Here is a 22786-nt window from a genome sequence, read left to right on the forward strand (position 1 = left end):
TATGTATGTATGACTTTTAAATGATTAACAATACTTCTAATAATGCGTCTTTCTTGTTTGGTTAGATTTTTACATAAGCAAATGACACACTATTAAAATAATGCCTATTTTAAAAAAGCTCTTAATCTCTCTGAAGGAAACATGTTTCTCCTAGCAGCTGGCAGAATACGTGGAAGCAAGATCAACACTTAAAATTGTGTACCTGTAATAGGGTAAAATGAGAACGTGAATTCTCCTACTGTTGCTTCAACTCCCATCAAACCAGAGCTGTCTGAGAAGGGGGAGGGCAACACGTGTGTATCACAGTACCTGTTGGGGATGTGACTTCTCCTGGTAAGAGCAATGAAACCCCCACAGAGCAGTGGCTGGAACTCCACCTCTTTCCCCAAGAAGCAGTAGCAAACCACTTCCACAGAGAAGAAGGAAGGGCTGCAAAACTGAAGCTAATCTGTATACGAAGGTTCTACCTGGTAACTACCCATATCTCATTGATGTGATAAATCAAATTATTTGCTTCTTTCACGGCATAAGAAATATGATGATGTGAGAGTTTGAGGCATGGTAAGAAGTTCTAATACTCTTTACAACTGCAGTGATAACTGAAGCTGTTGCTCAGGACCAGCACCTTTATGGAGCTGAAAGGGTTGCTTCAGTAACAGCAGCTCAGGAACTACCTTGCTGGTTCAAGATGTTGGCATAATATAAGGTGTGATGTACATGCCACAGAGTTGTTGCGATACAATGTGGTTTAAGGAGTTCAAGGAGTTGAGGTGCAGATTATCAGTTTGGAGAAAGAGCAGGGATGTCCAGTAGGAGCCCTGGAAAATAGCAGTGACTATGACTGGACTCTGGACTAGAAACAGTGATCTTGAAGGAAAATGGTTAAGGAGGTAGAAAAGAGTATTTTGGAACGGTGGATTAACAAGCAGAGTGTGCACTGGGGCTAGAGGATATATATATGTATGTATACATACATGTATGTTGGTGTTCTTGTTTGTTTTGATTTTCTTATAGAATATTATTTTCATTGATTACATTTGTTAGCAACTGTAAGAACCTTTCAGCAGCAGCAATTTGTCCTTACATTCAAGCTTATTTATCACAGAAATTGAACATCATATCACCACTCTCCTTTTAGTTACTATCCCTATCGAAAGCTGCTGGCCCCATTTACAGAACAGTACAGCAAATGCAAGATTACACATATTTCATTATAAGCTGTAAGCACCTATGAAAATGAGGCCACCTCTGTACTTGGGTATTGCACAACTCAGAGCTAATGAACCAGGCAGACTGCTGAACATCTCCTGTATAAAACATTCATGATGAATACTACACATTACAGCGTGATATCTGATATTTTGAGCTTTTTTTTTTTTTTTTTTTTTTTTTTTTTTTAATTAGCTACTTTTCCCTGAGTTGTGCAATATCAAAGAGCATAGAAACATGATGAGAGACAATGAATTTGATTTTTGGTGGCTTTAAGCACGAGACATTTTTATTTTAAATGGTCTTTACTTTATCAGTTTATTTCAATACCAAGATATGGCTCACTATGCTAAAGTACAAAGCATGCAGAAAGCAAAATTTCTAAATGCAGACAAGCTAAACCAAAATATAATATAAAATATTTTTGATAAGAAAGCTGAGTTCTGTCTACTTGAAGATTTCAGTCAGATTTGTGATAGTGAAGAAATATTTACATGTGTTTTCCAAATTTCACAGCCTCAAATGTGATAATGATGTCTGCTCCACATCCTTCTGAAATCAGGACATGGCTTATACAGTGAACCCCGTCAATCTGCCATTTCATGCTGCTTAAATTCCTGTAGGGCTCACAGGGTTTGAGCACAGCTTTCTCAAACTAAAACCATGCATACATTTTTAAAACTAACATGTTAGTCAAGCTAGGGAAAATACTGTGTTACGTGACATTCAGCCCTAGTCTAAGCAGTCTGAAGCCTCCTATATTGGCGAAGTTCAGCCTATACTCCAGCTGAGTTTGGCCCATTACTTTAGTAGAAATTGTTAGAAGTTATTCAAAGCTTGTAGTTCTGCTTTAGCTTTTGGAAATGTTATTGTTCATGTCATGCTTGTTGTTTGGCATTCAGTAAGTACAAATTGAAAATATTTAATATTGTAGTATCTGTAAAACAAGAGTATTTTTTCCAAAATCTAATCCAATGCTGCTTGCAAGATCCTTGAGAAGTGCACTAAGGGATTTATAAATGCTGTTGCAGTTCATGCATGCCCAGGAGAACTGAGTGCTGAGCAATGATTAGAGACTGTTCTGTAATCTAAATGACCTCCCTGACACTGGCCATGAATGTATTCATATCAGCAACGTTAATTATGTGTAATGGACTGTACCTCCTCTTTGCTAAATTAAAACCATTACAAAGCACTGATATATTAAAAGTGTTAGGAATTAATTAATCCATAATTTCATGATGGAAAATAACTAATAGAAATTTTGAAGGAAAGAATAACCTTCCCAGAATATTAATGCTTTGCTTTCTAAATATGATCCAGCAATTTAAGCCACTGAATTGCAATATCTTTGCTGGGAATTTCCAGTAGATTTTAGTCAACATGAGACCTTTCCTTTTGCTTAACACTGTCAATTAAAACTTGAGAAATATTTTAAAAGCCTAAAACTGTGGGACCTCAAAGTTTAAATAAATTTAATCTCCCTCATTCATACCAACATCTTTTACAGGATGCAGTATTTTATGTAAATGAGGCTGTATTTACACCTTCACAAAAGCCAAAAATTAGATCAGGCATTGAGTGTAATTGATTGCAATAAAAGATTTAAGTGAAGACTTCGGCACAGGGTCCTGTAATTCACATTATCATAAGAGCAAAAGCACCCTATCCACACCCATCTGCCAATGCACAGAAACATAGTATCACCTAAAGCAATCACCTCTGTAGCATCTTTAAAAAACAAACAAACAAGAAAACCACAAACTCTTAGAGTCTTTTTGTTTTAAAAATTGAGACCTGTCCTTTTAAATCTTTTGAGGAAACCTCAGTCTCTGTTTAACCTCAAAGTACTGGCATAATCTAACACTTGTCCTTCATCAAAAATGACCCAATTACATTAGGTATTTTTAAACTGAAGATTACCCTTACAGAAAAGATCAGGCTGGAATCTTTTAATTGCATCAATTATCTTAAGTAATTCATTAAAATGTCACAATACTGACAGATGATGCTCTCCAGAGTTCATATATATGTGATCTCAGTTCCTTTAATGTTTATTTTGTACCATCTACTATCATTTTTCTCAACAAAGATATCCTCCACCACAACCACTGTCAAAAAGTATGCTTATACTTCTGGTGTATGTAATGAGAACAATGAAAAATCTGTAGTTTCAGGGCATATAAAATTTGAAGAACTTGTGTGCATATCTGAAAACACATTTTGTCTCTTAGTATGCTGATCTGTTCTTTTAAAATATAAGTCAAACAATTGCATAAGGTTAGGTGAATACTTATAGGTAGATAAAAACTGTGATACATGAAAATAAAGATTTCTTATATATATAACTGAGAATCCATGAACTTGTAATAATGTAATCTTTAACTCTGCTGCGTATTTAAACGTCTTCAAAGAGAACGTGTTTTAATCAGGTATTCAGTGCTCCATTAATTATTTCAGATCACAACTAAAGACTTGTTTGAAGGTGAAGGTAGTCAGAGGACAGAAGAAAAAGTGGTAGCTTGATTTCCTGGTCTCACAAAAAAGTAAGACATTCATTCATTAATTTAAATTCCCTGTTACCTACAAACAGTGTAAAGAATAAAAATGTTCCCTTGGTGATTACTACATCAAAGCCAGTGCCAAAACTTATGGCACAGGATAGAAGAAATAATTTCTGTCAAACTAAACAGACATCTTTTTTATTGATAAGTTAGTAAGGTTAGCAGATAGAAGTATAGCTAAGACTTGTTGAAGTGATACAATTTCACTAAAAGCTAAATTAATAAACTAAATCAATACAATATTATCGCTGCATATATTAAGGAGACTGGAACCCAGTGACTACTGGAATCATCGTAGGCCCTACTAGAATCAAACCGATTAATTTGATTTGGATTCCTCCCTTCAGGAATCAAATCCCAGCCCCAGATTACTTCACATTTTTACTTTTGACCTGTTTTCCAATGACAAGATGAAGAAAGTGGTAAAAAAATGAAGGCAGACTTCTGATACAGAGACAATCATTTGTTTAAAAGGACATGGTTCTTAGACACCTCTACATATAAAATTGTATGTAGGGCAAGAATGTAGGGAAAAGCTGGAGAGAGATCATGATTGTCCTTGGAAGAAGTGACTGGATAAGCCTCCTGTGATCAGTGTGGATGATCAGATAAACCTGTTCTTGTGGTGTAGTCAAAAGAATGAATACATGTACCAACAGGCTGTGAAAAAAGGGAAACCTAAAAGGGAAACATTAGAATAGAGAGATTACACTGGCGCAGTTGAGGTTAGAATACAGTTTCCACTTGTGGACACGTGGAGGAATGTGAAGCATGGAAATAGGAGGGGATCAGTACCTCAGAGTCTGGTGTTTAATGTTGTGGATGACTCTTGAAAGTTCTTAAACTTAAAAAGTTCTTAACTTAAAAGTTCTGTCTAACAGCCAGTTTGGCTTGTTGTCATGATTAGTATTTGTAGGTTGTTCTAAGATCCCACTTCTCTGATACACAGGCCAAGAAACCATACTCTAGAAGAGCTGAAGAGATATGAAGGGATTCTACGGATTTGATCTTTTCAGTTTAGTCACAAGATGAGATGATTACATAGTGCATAAATATTATGAGAAATAGTTTGAAAACATCATTAGCTTAGTAGATGAAGGCAAAAGAATATTAAAAGGCTGAAAGATAAAGTTGGACAACATCACGCACAAAATGACATTTTCAACAGTTAAAATATGTAATGCTTGGGGCACTTTAGCTAATATTTAATTTTTCACTCAGAAATCATGTTTTGGAGGTCACATATAATATAGATGGCATATAATATAGAACTTAATTTGTAAAATGTAGGGCAATTGAAACACTTATTTCTTCTAAGGAAAGAAGAAAAATAAATGCCAGGGTGTACAAAAAATCTGAGGCTGAATCAGAAGGCTGAGAGATGAATAGAATAGAATAGAATAGAATAGAATAGAATAGAATAGAATAGAATAGAATAGAATAGAATAGAATAGAATAGAATAGAATAGAATAGAATAGAATAGTTCACTTGGAAGATTATCTAGAAATTTTCTAGTCCTACTAGAAAATTCATCTAGTTCATCTAGATAATTCAGAACAATCTTTATCCTGCGAGTTTTTCAAAGAACTTAGAATATATGGGAAAAATAAAGCCACCCTTAGTTGAAAATACTTCATTCTCTTCAAAGTAGATCATAACTCTTTGTATGGAAGATAAGGGGAAGGACCAGGAAAAAGCTAATGAAAAAAGTGGAAAAATGTTAAGCTCAAAGCTGTGTTATTTCAGTGTAAATCAATGATTAATTCTTAAACATAAATGCAACTTGAAAAGGCAAAAATGGGATTGAGATATTCAATTTCTAGATTTTTCAGTACCAATGAGCAAAAATAAAATATTTAATGGGCGTTTTTTTGAAACAACTGATATCAGGTTCAGATACTTTGCCATCTGCACCAAGGATATTGCTTGTGCTGCCCAGTTCTTAGAGGTTTTTCAAAGCATAACATCATCATCCAGAAACAAGCCCTCAGCTAACCCAAAAAACATGTCTGCATAAATTAAACACTACCACACAGCAAATTAATCTGAGCAAACAGTCTTTTCTTTTCCTTGCTTTCACATCCCCTAGTAGAACAATTATGCTGCTGAGATTTTATTATATCCTATCTATAATTTATGAAGCTGTATTTCCATAGTTAGGTATATAAATATACAAATACTGAGTTGCGAACACATATGAAACAATTTGAAATTTATTTAATATATTATTTGTTTGTTTCAATGTTTTGGCTTTTATTATTTCTATAAATGTATACTCCAAAATTATCAGTAAATTATTTTCATTTGAAAACTAGGCATAGCTTCAAACTGTGGTAATGTATTTCATATAAGCATTTCTCAGTTTCTTTAAAAGCACTCCACTCTGTAAGTGAAAGTAGCTGAAATTCCTAGGTCTTTCACTTTTAACTCTCCTTCACATGTTGCCGAAGACAGACCCATCTTAAAGTGAGTCTCTCATACTAACCTTCAGATAATTCTTTGTTGCCTCATTGGGTCTTTCCATACTTCCAGAGAGTGCAATTCTAGAGAGGGGAATTTATTGCACTTGAGAATAATGCATTCGGAATGACAAGGAGCACAATGAATTTACAAATGAATGATGTGTCTTCTGGGAATAGAGACAGTATTGTTGAAATCTGCATCATTATATGCTAAAATAAATAGCATGTATAGTTTTTTGTTGATGGTGGTATTTTTTTTTCTTCTTTTTATTAAACTTTTTCTAATTACACATGCAAAGACATGGGCATACATAATAAAATCACTATTTGCAATATCTGTTTACAAATATATGTGAAATAGATGGCAAGCTTGGGGGCCCTAAACTGACTATAATTCATCCACATTAATAAAATCCTAGAAATTTTACATCATCAGTGAACAAGGAGAAATTTTATACCATGCCAGACAACGCTATTTCAAAGCATCTGTGCTGTGAAAAACATAGTTCATAAAACAACTTTCTAATAGAACTAAGGAATGTCGATGAGAATATGTATACAATTTTTATCTCTGAAAGCAGAGAAGACTCTTGCTTTAGAATAAAAGAAGGATAGAACTAGAATAAACCACAGCACCTAATCAGAAATAGCATAATAACTATAATAACTAGAATAAGCCACCGCACCTCTCAGAAAAGCCGGGTATATACTATCTGTTGAAAGTGGCATTTTGACCATTCTGGACAAGATTCAGAAAGTAGTTTTATGTAAGAATTCTTAATGACCCCAGGCGTCAGAAAGCAATGAACAAAATAATTTTAACTTATCAAAATAATTAACATAAAAATCAGTGACCATCTGAGTTTGTTATCATTGAGCTGTGCACTTCTCATAATCGGGAGTAAACTATTTCTGTTTTTATTATATTTCTGCTACTACACTTAATGAATACAAGCAGCTATTAAACTTTAATCATGCTCCAGTTGTACATACAATACATGCAGTCATTCACAGAACACCATATGGCAACTCTACATCTAACTAACACTTTGGACTCAAACTGTACTAATTATAATTAGCTTTGTAAAGCAAAATGGTGCTTTGGTAGAATCCAAAACTGTCTGCTAGAGAAATGAGAAAACAATTCCCAATGGATCTAGAGTATTAGGCTATATATATACAAGAAAAAGGGAAGAAGAAAGGAAAGTCTGACCTAACTAGGAGGAACTTCTTATCATTTATGAACAATGAACGTCTAATCTAAATTTAATTCTCAGAGCCAAGTACTAAGGGAGATAAATGGAAAAATGTGAACAAATAGTTCTAAAGCCCAGGCCAATTACTTGCTGAGTTTTAACTTGGAGATAATCAGGTTTCCATAAACACGTGAAGGATTCAGTGATCATATCAGTTAGTTTTATTGCTCTATCTAATACATGGGAGAGACACTCTGATTAAGCTGATTTTGGCCTGTTTGTGAGAAATGTCTTGGGCATTAAACAAGTATCAGACCACTAGTATTATCACTAGCAGCCTGAATGTACTACTGATAACCAGCAGTAGTTCAGGAATTAGAAAAGGCAATCTGAGCCTTGCATATAATGAACATGGCACCTTTTCTCAGACAGAAAGGCTGGATAGTATATAAAAAAGACTATGTGCCACAAACTAGATATAATCTGAGGCTATAAATATGGTATTAGTAAGCCCACCTCTTGAAAGTGATCATTTTAAGGCACTGTGGAAAAGCAATTTATCATCTATGGGAGTATGATATACTAGGTTAGGTAGCAGTACAAAAGCAGTAATCTGTGTCACAGTTAAAGACACCCTGAGTGCTTTCAGACAGGGATTTAATTTATCCAAATAGTACATCATGGTGTTATATAACCCTACATGAGAAAATGAAAAAAAAAAAAAAAAAAGAAACTCACTTCCCATTATCAGGACGGGAAGATTTAATTAGCCAGACAACTACAGGCTTTCTCTACTACAGCTTTTTCTAGACGCAAGTAGTTAAATTATTTAGGATTTTTGAAGTCGCTCTTCAGATGACTCTTACAATGCAGAGGGGATTTATGGATTTGTCTGTTACTCCATTGTGACTATTCAGTTATGGGAAAACAGGCATGTAGGGTTAGGCATCCAGGAAAACAAAATAAATTTCCTGTTTTCAAAATACATATAATTTGAAACACTTGCTTTTCAGCTCGTACTGAAAACATAAATCCTTCTCAATTTACCTAGAAATTTTCTTTAGTTTTATTGGATACCTGCATGCACAAAAGGAGCAGAATGGGCCTTTTGATATTAGAAAATTCTTACAAGATAAAGAAGATTTTAAAAATCTATGGTGAGCTGTTATGATTTTGTTGCAATTTAATGCAGTCCTGTCAAAAGTCTTGTAACAAGATATTGATTGGATATAGAGGACCGTCATGCTTCACAGAGTGGCAAGCAGAGGCTTTTATCATTACTCAAAGTAACATGAAAAGGAAAGAATCTGAAAATTTCTGATGCTAATAACATGACAGGTGCTCAAACCTTGTAACTGGCATATCTCTAAGACAAAGTTCAATTTTATTTTACCTTTACTTATGGCAGTTACTATGCATTTTTTATGATCAAAAAGCAACAAACACATTTGGTCAGTAAGAACTTTGACCTTAGATTAATAGAGACATGAAACAGGAGTGAACAAATAAAATATACACTCATAAAGAAAAGCTTTTCTTCTCTTAAGTGCTGCTTCACATAAAAGCAAGCTTTGAAGCTTCCAGGTGGTGTAGAGTTACATAAATACTTACTTTTCAAAGCAAAAATAAATTAAAGTTGCAAAATTATATTAAAGTTTCATAAAAGAGTTTCTATGACAACTCTAGAAAGTTGTTTTTACTGTCCTTACTAGATACTGCTCAGCAGCACACCAAATTTTACTTTGGTATGTGAAAAGGCAACGATTAAGCTATGTCTCTTTTATTAAAAAGCTTACCAAAATGTAACAACATTAACTGTTTCTTCTGGGCTTAAAAATCATACAAAAGATTACATATTTTCACAATGGTTGATTGGGGTGCCATCTGTATGTAATTAAAGTCAAACAGAATTATAATTTCAGAAAGATTATATATCTGAAAGAGGTTTTAAATTAGCTGATATCATCAGCTTTATGCAGAAGCCCTAAGAAATTCTAAATATTCAGGATTCTGGCACACATGAAATGAAATGGCAAAGAGAATTAAGTAAATTCTTTGTCAACAGCAAATTTAAACAAAGTAATGAATGGTTTTGATTTCAGTCAACAGAATTTTCACTAATATTTTAGCTAATTTCCACTAATTACTTCTGATGTATCTAGCAGATTCCTTCCCGAGTTCTATCTTGATATTGTAAATATGTTCAGTGGAAGGATTTATTTGTGGACACAATCTGTGCATTATGAACTCTGGACTGATGGTTTGAAGAGCAAGAAACAGATTTAAAGAAATTAAAAAATCAAAGTTTAATTCCATGTGGTATTTGCTTATCCTATAAACAGATTGAGATGTCCCTTCAGAATAATTTCAAACTAAAAAATTACAGATAAAAGGTAGAGAATCAACACTAACATGAAGATATTTATGGACTGGCCTTGCTGCCTCATTTAATAGTGAAAACTAAGGGGAACTCCACCAGTGTCAAGGGATTCATGTTCCTGCAAAAGTGATTTGGAAACAGAATATAGACCATTAACTCTTTGGCATCTTTCCAGCTTTAATTTAGTGCATATAGCGCATTCTAGCATTCACTGCATGAATGATTTTATCCTAAGCTGTGGCTCAGTGTATGTTGTAGATTGATATCTTCCTTCAGTCTTAGAATATATGACTACAAGATACACAAGAAAATAAGATTGACATGAGGACTAAATGGCCTAGTAGACTGATTTAATGAGTACAGTAGGATCTGGGCATTGAGAAATACACCATGGATCCTGTGAAATCCATTTAATAACTACAAACCAAACCTAAACCAAAGAATGTCTGCACTTACAAAGCTTAATGCAAAGAGTTCTCTAATTACAACACTGAGGTTTTCTTTGTGTCCTCTTCCTTTCCTTTTGCATAAATGCTCTTTGTGCATGAAACGGGATTGCTTTCTGCATTTACTGATCCGTTCTCTTCTTAAACTCCCACTTCTTAAGATCATTGTGGAGAGAGAGCAGCCTTAACAGGTCCCTTCCCTTTAATGCTTACAGATAAGTTGAATAGCTGGTCATACCATGTGTAGATTCCTACAAGGAACTCCACAAGGTAACAGTATGGTAGATCAGGCATATTGTCTTTCCTGGAGTTTATCCTGTCTTTAACCCAGTGTTCAGCCTATCTTTAAATCTGAGTTCCATTGAATTTATACTCATATAAAGAAGAGAAAGCAACCATTCAGATAAAAATGATTGGACATGACAGACTTTCTTAGGCCAGAGGACTCTCAAACTCAGTACATTACGGTCTCCAATACTCCACCCATAATTAGTTTTATCAGGTGGTTTAGTGACACAATCATACTCCTCAACACACTCAGCATACTTCAGATTACTTCTCTAGCTCACTGTCCTCTGAATCCGTGAAGCTGAAAGCCATAACTATGCTCAGTCTTTGCCTATCAAGGTAAAGATTTGTTGCATTAGTGGAATGCAGTCAATGGAGCTCAGTCAACAGAGACACTTTCAATAAAAATAGTTGTTCCAAGGGCTCAAACTGAAATGACAAAACAGAGAAACTGTTTCACAGACAGATTTCAAACCCATACGCTACATCCAGAGGAATTATACAAACTATAATACTTCCCTTCACTTACATACTTTCTTCTATGTCTAAATAAAGATTTATTTATACTTAATGTTTACTTGTGATAATCCTTTACTCAATCCATTAGCTTTGCCCTGGAAACAAACCTAATTTATTTTAAAAAACAATTAATGGAAACAGTCATTCATGCTCCTCTTTTCCTTCCACACTTAAGAAGGCAGTCACAAATATGATTAAAGCATCAGTCAGTACAGCTGAGGGAAAAATAAATCTCCAGTGGTGGGCAGAGGTTGGGAGGCACCAACAGCAAGAAATGTAAAGGAATATCTGTTGCCACTGACAAATTCTTCTATCATGTAGCAGTCAGCTGCTCTTTTGGAGGTTCTTATGCCTCAATTAGAAATGCTTACTCAGTTCTGTGTTCAATTGTCTATATCCCATTTTCACATACTTTCTTGCACCATGTAAATTCATTGGCATTTGTGAAGTCATTCTCAGCTTACACTGGGAATGCTTAGTTAGCATTTTAGTTTGGTTCCAGAGTGTGCTTTTGAAGTTAATCTCCTGTTTAGAGTTCTTGAATGAAACAGAACTGAAAAATGTCCTACAGGAATGCACCTCTAGCACATTGGACATTGCATCCTCAGCACCATTTCTCCCTGCACATCCAGACCTATTGAATTGCACTACGTGCTCATACAGACATACATACCCAAGCTGCATGCAAGCAGCAACAGGCCAAAAATGTCCTCTGCTTACCAAACATTGAGGGTGGTGAGACAGTGGAAAACGTTGCCCTGAGATGCTGTGGATGTCCTGTCAATGCAAGTGTTCAAAGTGAGGTTGGACAGGGCTTTGAGTGACCTGACCTAGTGAAAGATGTCCTTCTCATGGCAGGGGGTTTGGACTAAATGGTCTTTAAGGTCCCTTCCAACTCAAACCATTCCATGATTCTATAGAAATAAGCTATGTCTCTCAGTTTTAGAATTGTTTGAACACATGTGAATTCTTTGTAATAAAAGGATATGATAAAGGGCTCGGCCTCTTGACACATGAGCCACACAGAAGACAGGTTGGGAGCATGGTGTGAGATAGCAACAGACCTTTCATCTAACTTTGGGTGACAAGTGCACATGGCAAGCAGAACATGAAAAATATTCATCAGTGGTAGGAAGAGAAGGGTGAATTCTATCAATACTAGGAAATACTTCCTTATTTCTCTTATCTCGCTACACATATTTCACTTCACCATCCCCCACTTTATTTTTTGTAGCAGTCTTCAAAATGAGCAAGTAGCAAGAAAAACAGGATAGAGATCTCCTATATCACCTACCAAAGAACACTGTCTATCCTTGCTCCAGATATTAATTTAGAAGGGGGGTGCAGGACAGGGTTCTTTCCTAACTGTAATCAACGTGTTCAAATAAAGAGAATGAAGTGACCGTCTGATCCAGATGCTAGTATCTAAGACGTCTTTATTTTTTTTGTTTAGATCTGAATAGTTAAACAAAGATTGGGGTCTTTAAAATTGTTTCTGTTTTACTTTGAAGCTATTCATGAAGCTGACATCCTCACGTGCAATGATAATGAAGAGTTGTTTGGGCTTTGGTATTTTATTTTTTTTTGTACACATTCTGCACTCAAAATTATAATTCATAGTTCTAACTGGCATGGGTGTTACAAAGGATTTAGGAGCTGCACCCCGACCCTGCAAACACTAACCTTTTCATCAAATGACTCAAAACTGGAAAAAACACAGAGCAAAATTATATACCTGTTTGTGTCCAAACTGGCTTTTCTGCTTGGCAGTCCTCCAAGAAAGATCAAACAGTTCTGCCTTTGGTGAATAGCTTTATCTGGTAACACACAGCAATTTTGTGATGACCTTTAGAACACACAGCACCCAGACCTCAGGACACTCAGTAATCTGAACTCTACTGATGGAGCCACAGATTGAATGTATATAAACCACAGCGTCAACTATATGTATTTCTTAAGTTATCATGCATGACTATCTTCACCACTTGTGGCACTTTTCTGATCTTGATTCTTTGTTAAATTGAAATTTTAGGAGAAAAAGAGAGAAGGATTTGGACTCGCACCATAAACTTCTTTCCCGACCTAGTAAATTCCAAATCTCTGAAATTCTGCCACTTGAAGCAGATAATTGCAAAGGATGAAAATATAAACACACAAGACCATGAAAAACAAATGAAAAGAAAAAGAAAAACTGAGCAAAGGAGATGTTAATTCTGCTGGAAGAGATTTTTGTTGAGTCATATAGCTAGCTAGAAATAATCTAAGCCACTTTTTTATACTGCTGATTTCCTGTGCTGGACAGTGTTTTCCTAAGACTACACTGAGGTAGGGGCTTAGGCACTATTTCTAAATCACCCAGACATCTTGATGACCTCATCTTGGAGATACTTTTTATTGGAAGCTTTGTTTTCTTCTCATTTGCTTGAAGTGTCAGATGTAGTTTTGAACTAACTTTTAGGATGTTAACAAATGGTGCAGGGTGAATAGGGGGAATATAAGTTGATTTTAAGAAGTAGCAGATCTACCAAGCAGTGGAGATCTCCAAGCTGAATCAAAGAACTCCAACTCGAGTCATCTCCAACTTGAATGTTTGATGCTTATGATTAAAGTCAACACATCTACCCCTGTTTTTTTGGTGATCACAGCTTCCAGATTTTAGACTCCTGCTGTCATACTCAGAGTAGACTCTTGTTTTGGGGTGTTATCAGCCGGAAAGGAGAGCTATTCCTAAGCTCACACACCAGTTATAGTTGGAATTCAATTGACAAATTAAAGCCAATAAGAGAAGAAGAATGCCACCAGAGTACGTGTGGTACTTCAGAGGTCTCGTTAGTACTGAGAACAAATGAGTCCAAGGGCTAGTTATAGCTAACTAGCAGCCTTTGCACTTGAAGCCCAAGATACCTTTTTGTATTATTATTAAAAAACTAACATGAGAGCTCCTCCTAACTTACTGCTCCTATAATACCACTCTGGCATTTCAGTCTATCCTCACGCTCCTGCAAACTCATTTCTCACCTTCCTCTAGCCTGTCTTCAACTCTCTTTTGCAGGGAGGCTCACCTGTCTTTTTTTAAAACCTCATTCAATCCTGTGAGCATGCCTTGCTGTGACCTTTTATAGCTAGCTTCCGCTTTGCTCCCAGCTTGATTAATTCTGTCTGTTTTTCCTCCTCCGGTGCTCTTATTAGCACATACTTCTCTCTTATACAATCTGCTTGGCCTTGTCCTCTATTTGCCTTTGTCTCTCTCTCCAGCTCTCTACATCCTGCCTTCTATTTATGCTCTTTCAAAAGAAGTAAAGCTCTCCTTCCTGTATTCCAAACATACTTCTTTCTTCCTTCTAATATAGCCCCCTGACAGTCCTCTTTTGCAAAGCCTTACTATAATAGATTTCACCAACAGTGTTCCTGACCTTTTGTTTTTCAAAGAGTTAGTCTGTAAAATTGCTTAGCAGAGAAACCTCAAGGATGTCTGCAATACTAAAATGAAAAGGATCAAACCTGAGTGCTTGAGCCATGACTGTGTATAATGTTTAGCTGTTCTTTTTTCCCCTAGGTTTTGTCTTGACTGTTCAGACTAGTTTTCTCCAAAGCATTCCCACTTGATTTGGGGATAACTGATAGCAAGAATCACACTGAAGAAGAGAGAGCATAAGACTGTATTTGCTTTAGATCTCTCCACACTATACAATTCTCCAACACCTCTCCATCTTGAGCAACCAGAGCACTTCAGGGAACATCACAAAAAACATCTGTACCAGATGATAAAAACAACATTCTGATGGAATGCAGAATGTCCTTCACATAATTTCAAACACTTTGAATGTACAAGTAATTCTATTCTAGGGCCACAGGAATAACACATAGGACACCCAGGGACAAGTACTGTATAGTTGTTCTGCTTCAGAAGGAGCCAGCCTAAAGTAATGCAGACACAGGCCCATCCAAACAATTTGGCTTTATGGACAGGGATCTTTCCCTGTCCCCTTTTATTTCATTGTACAAATGCATTCATTCTATCCTCTACGGAGTGACCTAGGCATGTATCACTCACAGTATTTTATAAACATTATCTAACACATCATGATAGTATCTTCTCCATCATCACTGTTGTGGTACTACAGAGCTACAGCTAATATTCAAGGTACATATTTCCTCCTTTTAATCAATAATTTTTTTTCAAAGTAGGCCGTGTTATCTTCATACTCAAACATGCATGCATAGCATGTGGGTGGAATAAGGCAGGTGGTGAGTTTGTCAGCCACCCAGTTTCCACTTACAGTCAGAAAATGTCCACTTACACCTACAGCTGAATACATTAAAGGCTTCCTAGTCTGGATGCTGCTGCTTCACTCCAGTGCCCACAGGATTCCTCTCTCCTGTTACTAGGTCATGGGCTCACTCTAAGATCCATAGAATATTATAGGACTGTCCAATCTAATAAAAACTAGATGCCAGACAGTATTCTAGTAGTTTAGCCATTGGATAGATGGCAAATAAATCTTTAGAGGTTATATACCAATAATTCTAGAAAAAGAGAGCTCAGAGGAAATTGTATTGCTGGCCTCTGATTGGGTAGTCATGGTTATTATGATCATAATAAGGTTAGAGTAAATAAAGTCATATTGTTTTTATTCAGAATTCATGAAGGTCTATATATTAGCAGAGAACATATGTCAACCATAGTTTGATTGGAGAAGAACTATATTTTTTTAGATCAGCCAGTAAAGTTGGAAAAATAGACAAGCATTTTTGCACAGATTTTTCTTGTAAAGTCAGAAAACAGAAACAACAAACCTCATGTCTCGTGAAAAATTTCTCTGAGTTTCATTTAATTATGTTTATTGGTCTGAATAAAAAAAAAAGAAAAAAGAAAAAAAAAAGAAAAAAAAAAAAAAAAAAGAAAAAGAGTTAGGAGTTAAACTCTTAAGACTGAGTGTTTTGTTAACACAGTAGTGAGGAAAGAAGTTCAATAGCTCCTGTAAGAATAGGGAAAAATAAGTAATTACCACCCATGTAATAATGAGATATATGTGTCCCTTTGGCACAGGGGAAATTCTAAAACCTTGATCTACGTCTATGAATTTTTGGTTCTAAAAATTATGAACTTCAGTTCTTAGCCTTGCCTTTTAATGATATTCTGAAAGTCTTCTTTGAGGTCAAACTTGTAATAGTAGTTTTGTGAATGTTTTACCATCGGCAATGAAGCTCCTCTAACAGCTGTATCAGTATGCCTTGCATGCAGTCTTTTTGAACCTTCCAGTTAAGTGGAAGTTATGAATCTAATAAGCAATATGCACTTTGAATCCTGTGCTGTGTATTTTGATATATAAAGTTCACTTCACATTCAAAGGGAGGTAGACAGGGCAAAATGTAAGAAAATGAATAAATATTAAGAAAGGCTAAGAAGAGACAGACTGCTGCTAGAGAACGGTGGCAAAGGAAAGAGAACCCTACCTCCTGCTGTCTCATATCAGAGAAGAAAAAAATAAACAGAAGAAGGTACGTTAGACCTGAGGGGAAAGATGTAGTCAAACTCCTGGTCTACAAATGACCCTGAGGGTCATGGTTTCATTAAGGAAAGTCCAAGGCAGAAGAGCCTGAAAAAGGGAGGACAGGCTGCAGCTTTGCAAGCTAACATTGAAGCAGCTAGGGAAGCTCGTCTTTTCATAGCTCTTTCAAATATTACAATTTTTCAGTAATCTTGTTTAATAATAGTCCCAATTTCTACATAAATTGCGAAACAGTAGGTACTCTACTCTTTTGGCCATGATGAATCACTGAGAACTATTAGTTCAGTATTGCCTAATATTAAAGATATAGTTAAGGTCAACTTGGGGCTTGGTAATTTGAAGAGCTACACTTTACACTTGAAGAAATAAATTCTCACCGGCATTAATTAATCACTACCTTTCACCAAACAGCAGAGGAGTGTAAAACAGCACATGACTTGGAAAATGCATCCCAACACTACATGAAGCAAATGAAAAAATGGAGCAGCTTCGTTACTTTTACAACTGGGTAGTTCATCAAAGTTTGCTGAAAAGTTGTTTATTTGAAAGTGTATGTATGCAGCCTACACATAGTAATGGTAATGTATGGCAGAAAAGAAAATTTCCTTCCTTAGTAGTCTATAAGATTACATTGAAAGTCTGTATTAAGCACTCCATACTTCACATACATGTTTTTGTAGATCATTACTTGTTTACTTGCTGTTTTAATCTTTCATTCCAAGGTCACAGAGTTAGTACCTTATCATATAAGCAGTACAGGAAGGTAATAACCTAGTGGGGTTTGAATTTAAGTTGGCAACAAAATAGACAAGCATTTAGTGGGCTTCGTTTGCAGCAGCAAACTAGGCTTTAAGCTTTCTGGGCACGCAGTGCCCTTGCACAGAGGTAAACAGGTCCTTCCTGTCTGTTTTTAGTCCTCATCAGAAGTCAGAATTTATATAGCTTCTGTGAGTTTCCCCTCCATATATTATTTCTGAGGGAACTCTGTGCTCTTGAGGATAGGAATAGAGAAAAACACTGGATACTTCAAGGGAATGTTCCAGTGGGCTATGAAAACCCACATGAATTAGACATAATGTTGGATCTAAATGAGGGGAAAAGTGGGCCTTTATTAATACTCCTAAGCAAAAGTACCCTGGATGTCACAGAGTTTGGGGAAACCCAATTGCTGTACTGGTTTGATGAGTACGATCCTGTTGCCTGCTGTTCTTATCACCTGTGATTGTCAACAAGCAATTTTTAGTTTTTCATTGAGGATGATACTGAATTCAGAGAAAAAAAAATAAGAGAGAGAACAGCATTAGACTAATCAAAATAATGTCCTCATTACGATGAGCTTAATAAGCCAGAAATTCATATTAATTAATTAGCTTTAAATCAGATTCTAAAAAAAGGATCTGGGTTTTAAGTGGGACCTCAGATTAACTAATTAGTTAATGTTTGTAAAGTGTGGTGAATATGTGGAAGGAGGGGGAGTTTGTTCTGTAGTGCAGGATCTGCACTTAGTCTGGGGAGTGTGGTCTCACAGCTAAGGCTCTGTTTGGAGTCTACGTTTACAACTAAGAGAGAAAATAACTAGATGGTTTTATTCAGCTATTGACATAACCTTGTGGTTCTCAGCTATCTATTCTACTCACTTACTGTATGTGGGAGCAAGTCCATTTTGTTTGTTCCTCTAAAAGACAGGGATAGTCAAACTATTTTGGTAGGGCAGTAAGACTCGGTTGATGTGTGTGGTGCTCTGGAAAGGATGTAGAATGGTATTAAGTGCAAACTGAATCTCCATATCAATGGTAATGAAATGCAGTCCTAAGGAGTGTGCTGGTAAGAGGAGAGAGAATGCCAGCCAGGTTCGTTGTGGCTCTCACAGGACCATGCGAATAGCACATGTGAATTCAGTTAGGTTGGGTCGTTACTTTGTTTGCATACTAAACTGCTTTGATTTGGGGATGTACAACTGAGGTGAGGTTACTACAGTCCATAACAAAGGCTAGATGGGATGAAAAACAGAAGAGATTAAGGGGCAGCTCTAGCTCAGAAACATAATAGATTGAAAAAAGAGAGAAGGTACAAGGTGGGTTGTGCAATGGAAAAGGGAAAATTAAGTAGCAGGTACTTAATATTGTAATTAATCTTCACTTCCTTGACAAATACCAACACATTTAAATTATATTCTGTATGAGAACTATACAGAAATAGACAGGGAAGGGAAATTCATTCAATATTTTGTTGTTATGGAGTAATTTTTGAGCACTCGTAATTGATGGAAGACAGAAATTATTTTCTTGATCCTGCTGACTGGACTACAGACATTACAAAAAAGTAGGTATGTTCATGTGCCACAATGGCTTCCTCACATACAGATAAAAACAACATGGCATTCACTGTATTTTGTACAAAAATGGGGCTGTTTGTGCTATTTGCTTTCTTCCTTGGTGATCCACCTGTCTTTCTATCTAATCTTTGACTTACTGTTGCCTTTTTCAGTATTGACCACCCATCTGTCAGGATTCACAGTGACTGCTTCAGAGCTTATGCCTCCACCCAGCTGCGGATGCTTACTCCTCTCTTAGCTTTATCTACAAAGTTGGAAACTAGCTAGACCTCAGCCTCCTTCAAGAAATTACCAAGCATAATATGAAATGCTAGTGCCAAAACAACATGTCATGATGTCCAGATGACAATAATCTGAAACCAAAGAATTCAAGCCACAGCTCCTTTCTACAGCCTTTCACTTAATTCCTCATAGTAGCATGCATTCCTCCAGTATTCTAGTATAAGTTTAATTTCATTTTTGCTTGGTTTTATTAAAATGAAAAAAAAAATAATTTCCCACTACACAATGCTGTTCTGTACTGTTCATTATTTTCAATTCTTACAATGTATTTCCTTTATTAATCATTACTCCAGACTAAACAGCTCCAATTTTTTATGTCCCAGTGCAAAAATGAAACTTCTATTACATTTTACCCATTTTTGAAAACTTCATACAATATTGCATATGACAGCACACAATTTCTTAAGTAGAATTACTAATTAATTAATTTCTGGATTATTTCTGTTTCATTATTAATATTTATCTTTGCTTCAACAGCTGCAGCTGAATGCCACTAGAGGCTTTAATTCATTGGGAAACAATCGTCCTTGTGTTTACACTTTGGTATACTGTCATTTAGAACTCAACAATGCCTACAAATAGCATCTAACATGCATTATCATGGATTTATCAGCAATGAATGTTATCTTTTAGGATGTTGCCCATTTTTCTACCTTTTTTTTTCTCAACACTTTTAGACCTGACTAATCTAATTACTCTTTTGTCCTTCAAAGCTGAGAGCACCTTGACTCACCAGAGAAAACCAGGACCACTGAATCAGTAACTCACAATGGAACTGGGTAACAGGGAAAATAAATTCTAGTGATTTCAGTATCTTTGCCTTGAAAATACCATCTCCTTATATTTTTTGTTTCATATTTTATCTACGTTCTGGCATATATTCAAAAGGAAAATTATACCATATTCACAGAAAGTAGTAATTTAGAATTTATAATCATGATGACTCACGCTAGAAATATCAGCCAACTAGTTATGAGAAAGTACAGCAGTATCAGGGACTGTTACTCTTCCATGACCTAGAAATGAAGCCCATGAAATTTGTAGTAGTTGGACACAAGAGTGTGCCATTAGAGTTTGACTGCCTTCTTGTGTTGAGGAAGATGTAGTTAAGTACTTCTTTGCCCATTCTCCTGATTTCCGTGAAGGTAAATCTGCAGTGGGTACCTATCCTGGTTTTGGCTCGGACAGAGTTAGTTTTCCTAGCAGTTGGCATGGTGTTGTGTTTTGGATTTAGGATGAAAATTATGTTGATAACACCCAAGGTACAGTTTTCACTGAGCAGTGCTTACTCTGAGACAAGGAATTTTCAGCTTCTTATGCTGCCCTGCCAACGAGGAGGCTGGGTGTGCAAAGGAAGGTGGGAGGGGACACAGCCAGTACAACTGGACAGAGGGATGTCCCATATCATACGGCATCAAGCGAAACAATTAATATGGGTGAGTTGGGGATGGGGCTGCCACTGCTTGGGGTCTAGCTGGAGATCAGTCAGTAGGTGCTGAGCAATTGCATTGTGCATCACTTGCTTTGTATATTTTATTATTATTATTATTATTATTATTATTATTATTTTCCCTTTGTTTTCTGTTCTTTTAAAATGTCTTTATCCAACCCATGAGTTTTTTTTTTCCCTATTTTTTTCCCCCAATTCTCTCCCCTATCTCACTGTGTGTGTGGTGAGAGTGATCGACTGGCTGTGTGATGCTTAGCTTCCTGCTGGTGTAAACCACAACAGTCCCTTGCAGAGTGAAGGGCTCAGGCTATACCAAAGGGCACATGTCCCAGATTCCAAGTTCCTCACAGAAGTCAGAGAGGTTCAAATACATACACAAACACATAAGGATTATACTCCACCACCACAGTTCCCACCACAGATCCAGGAGAGGGACCAACTTTCTGGCCTCACATTCATAACTCTTTTTCTCTTCCAATCTTCATCCGTTCCTCCTAGAATAAGTTCCTCAATCCCCACCCTATTTATTGCCAGTATCTCATTTTATTTCTTTGCAGTAGCATTTATACCCCTGCCTATATTATCTTTTTTTTTTTTTTTTTCGTCAGAGGTCACTATGAAAATATTGCCTTGCATCCTCTACTTTTCTAAAACAGAGTATATCTTTCTTTGTTGTTGTGTGGCCCCCAGTGACACACAGAAGACACAATGAAACTGGCACACACAAAGCAGTCAAACATACTGCATATGAATGACAGATTCTTTCCTTTCATTAACTGTGTTTCTGCAATATTAGGCATCATTTGGGAGTAATTTTACAAATTTGAAAAAAATATATTAAATTGGCAATGCCCCTTTAAGTGATTCCAGCTTTTCTTTAAAAGATATAAAAAATACAATACTGCTAGTGTGAGGTGTACTGTCAAGGGACATGACAGTGATAGGTTTTGAAGAGAAAGCTCAGATAAAGAGTGTTGATGAGGTAGAGCACGCTTTCTTTGTTTCTGCTTAATTTGATTCAGCAGGGGATATGAGTCTTGATATCTGCATTCAAAGAAGAGCATAGAAATCCTTTCTCCCACAAAATAAAACAAAGCTGAGCCAGTACTTCCAAACAGATCTAGAAGTTTTGACAACTGCCCATCTTTTATCTGAGGTGTGCTTGTCAACCCTGAATTTAGATCAATTTCAACACATTTTGGCTTAACATGATAAGGAAGAAATGGTTTCTAGGCTTCTAGGAGAAATAGAAGGTTAGAGGCAGTTTTTGCTTTTAACATGAGTGGGCAGTTGGTAGCTAGTCTTCCAGACATTTTGTCCAGAAAACAACCACACGTAATATTCTTAAATGCCTTATCAGTACAAACACAAGGATAGAAGAGAACAGTAAGTCAACATGTTCAACGCTGTCAGAGGGATAATAAAGGAGACTTGTAGAATTGTGATTTTTCGTGTGATACAGAAATGTGATGTTATCTCCCGACTTCCATGACACAAGTTTGGTTTAGGGAGTGAAGAATTCATTTTCACTAGCAGTGGTGTTGAAGGGAAGATGATGTCTGGGCAAGAGTAATGAAGATGTGTGTTTCAGTCTGGAATATTCTTTTTCCTTCCTCAGGAGACCTACATAGCTATAATTTCATTTTTTTTTCCAACCCTTTTCCTTATTCCTTATGTGAATAAGAGCCAATGTGAAGTTTTAAATTTTTATCCAACCTGTAATTTAAAACACAGACTATAAGAGCTTTACTAGGGGGAGGCAGGAGGGTGGGGGGTAGGGGGAAGCAGAGAGAAAAGCAGAGAGAGATAAAATTTTACAAATCTACTGAAAATAACTATTGCAACCTGATAATTACCTATCACTGTTTATTACACACTTTACTAATTAACTATTGATTTTAAAAATCTATGTAGGTAGTAAAAAAACATCCTTGTATCCTTGGCAGACATGTCAGATATTACAAAACAGAAAAGAAGCAGTGATTGTCTAAACCACATAGTTCACAGACCAGCCATAATCTGTTTGTGTTTTTGTTTGTTTGTTTGTTTGTTTGTTTTACATATGCTATTCAATTGTGGAAACATGAATGAGTAGCAAAAATAAAAAAACCACTAAATTTATCTTTGATTATACTTGGTCT

This window comes from Netta rufina (assembly GCF_964035555.1).
Source record: "Netta rufina genome assembly, chromosome: 3".
Taxonomy (NCBI): Eukaryota; Metazoa; Chordata; class Aves; order Anseriformes; family Anatidae; genus Netta; species Netta rufina.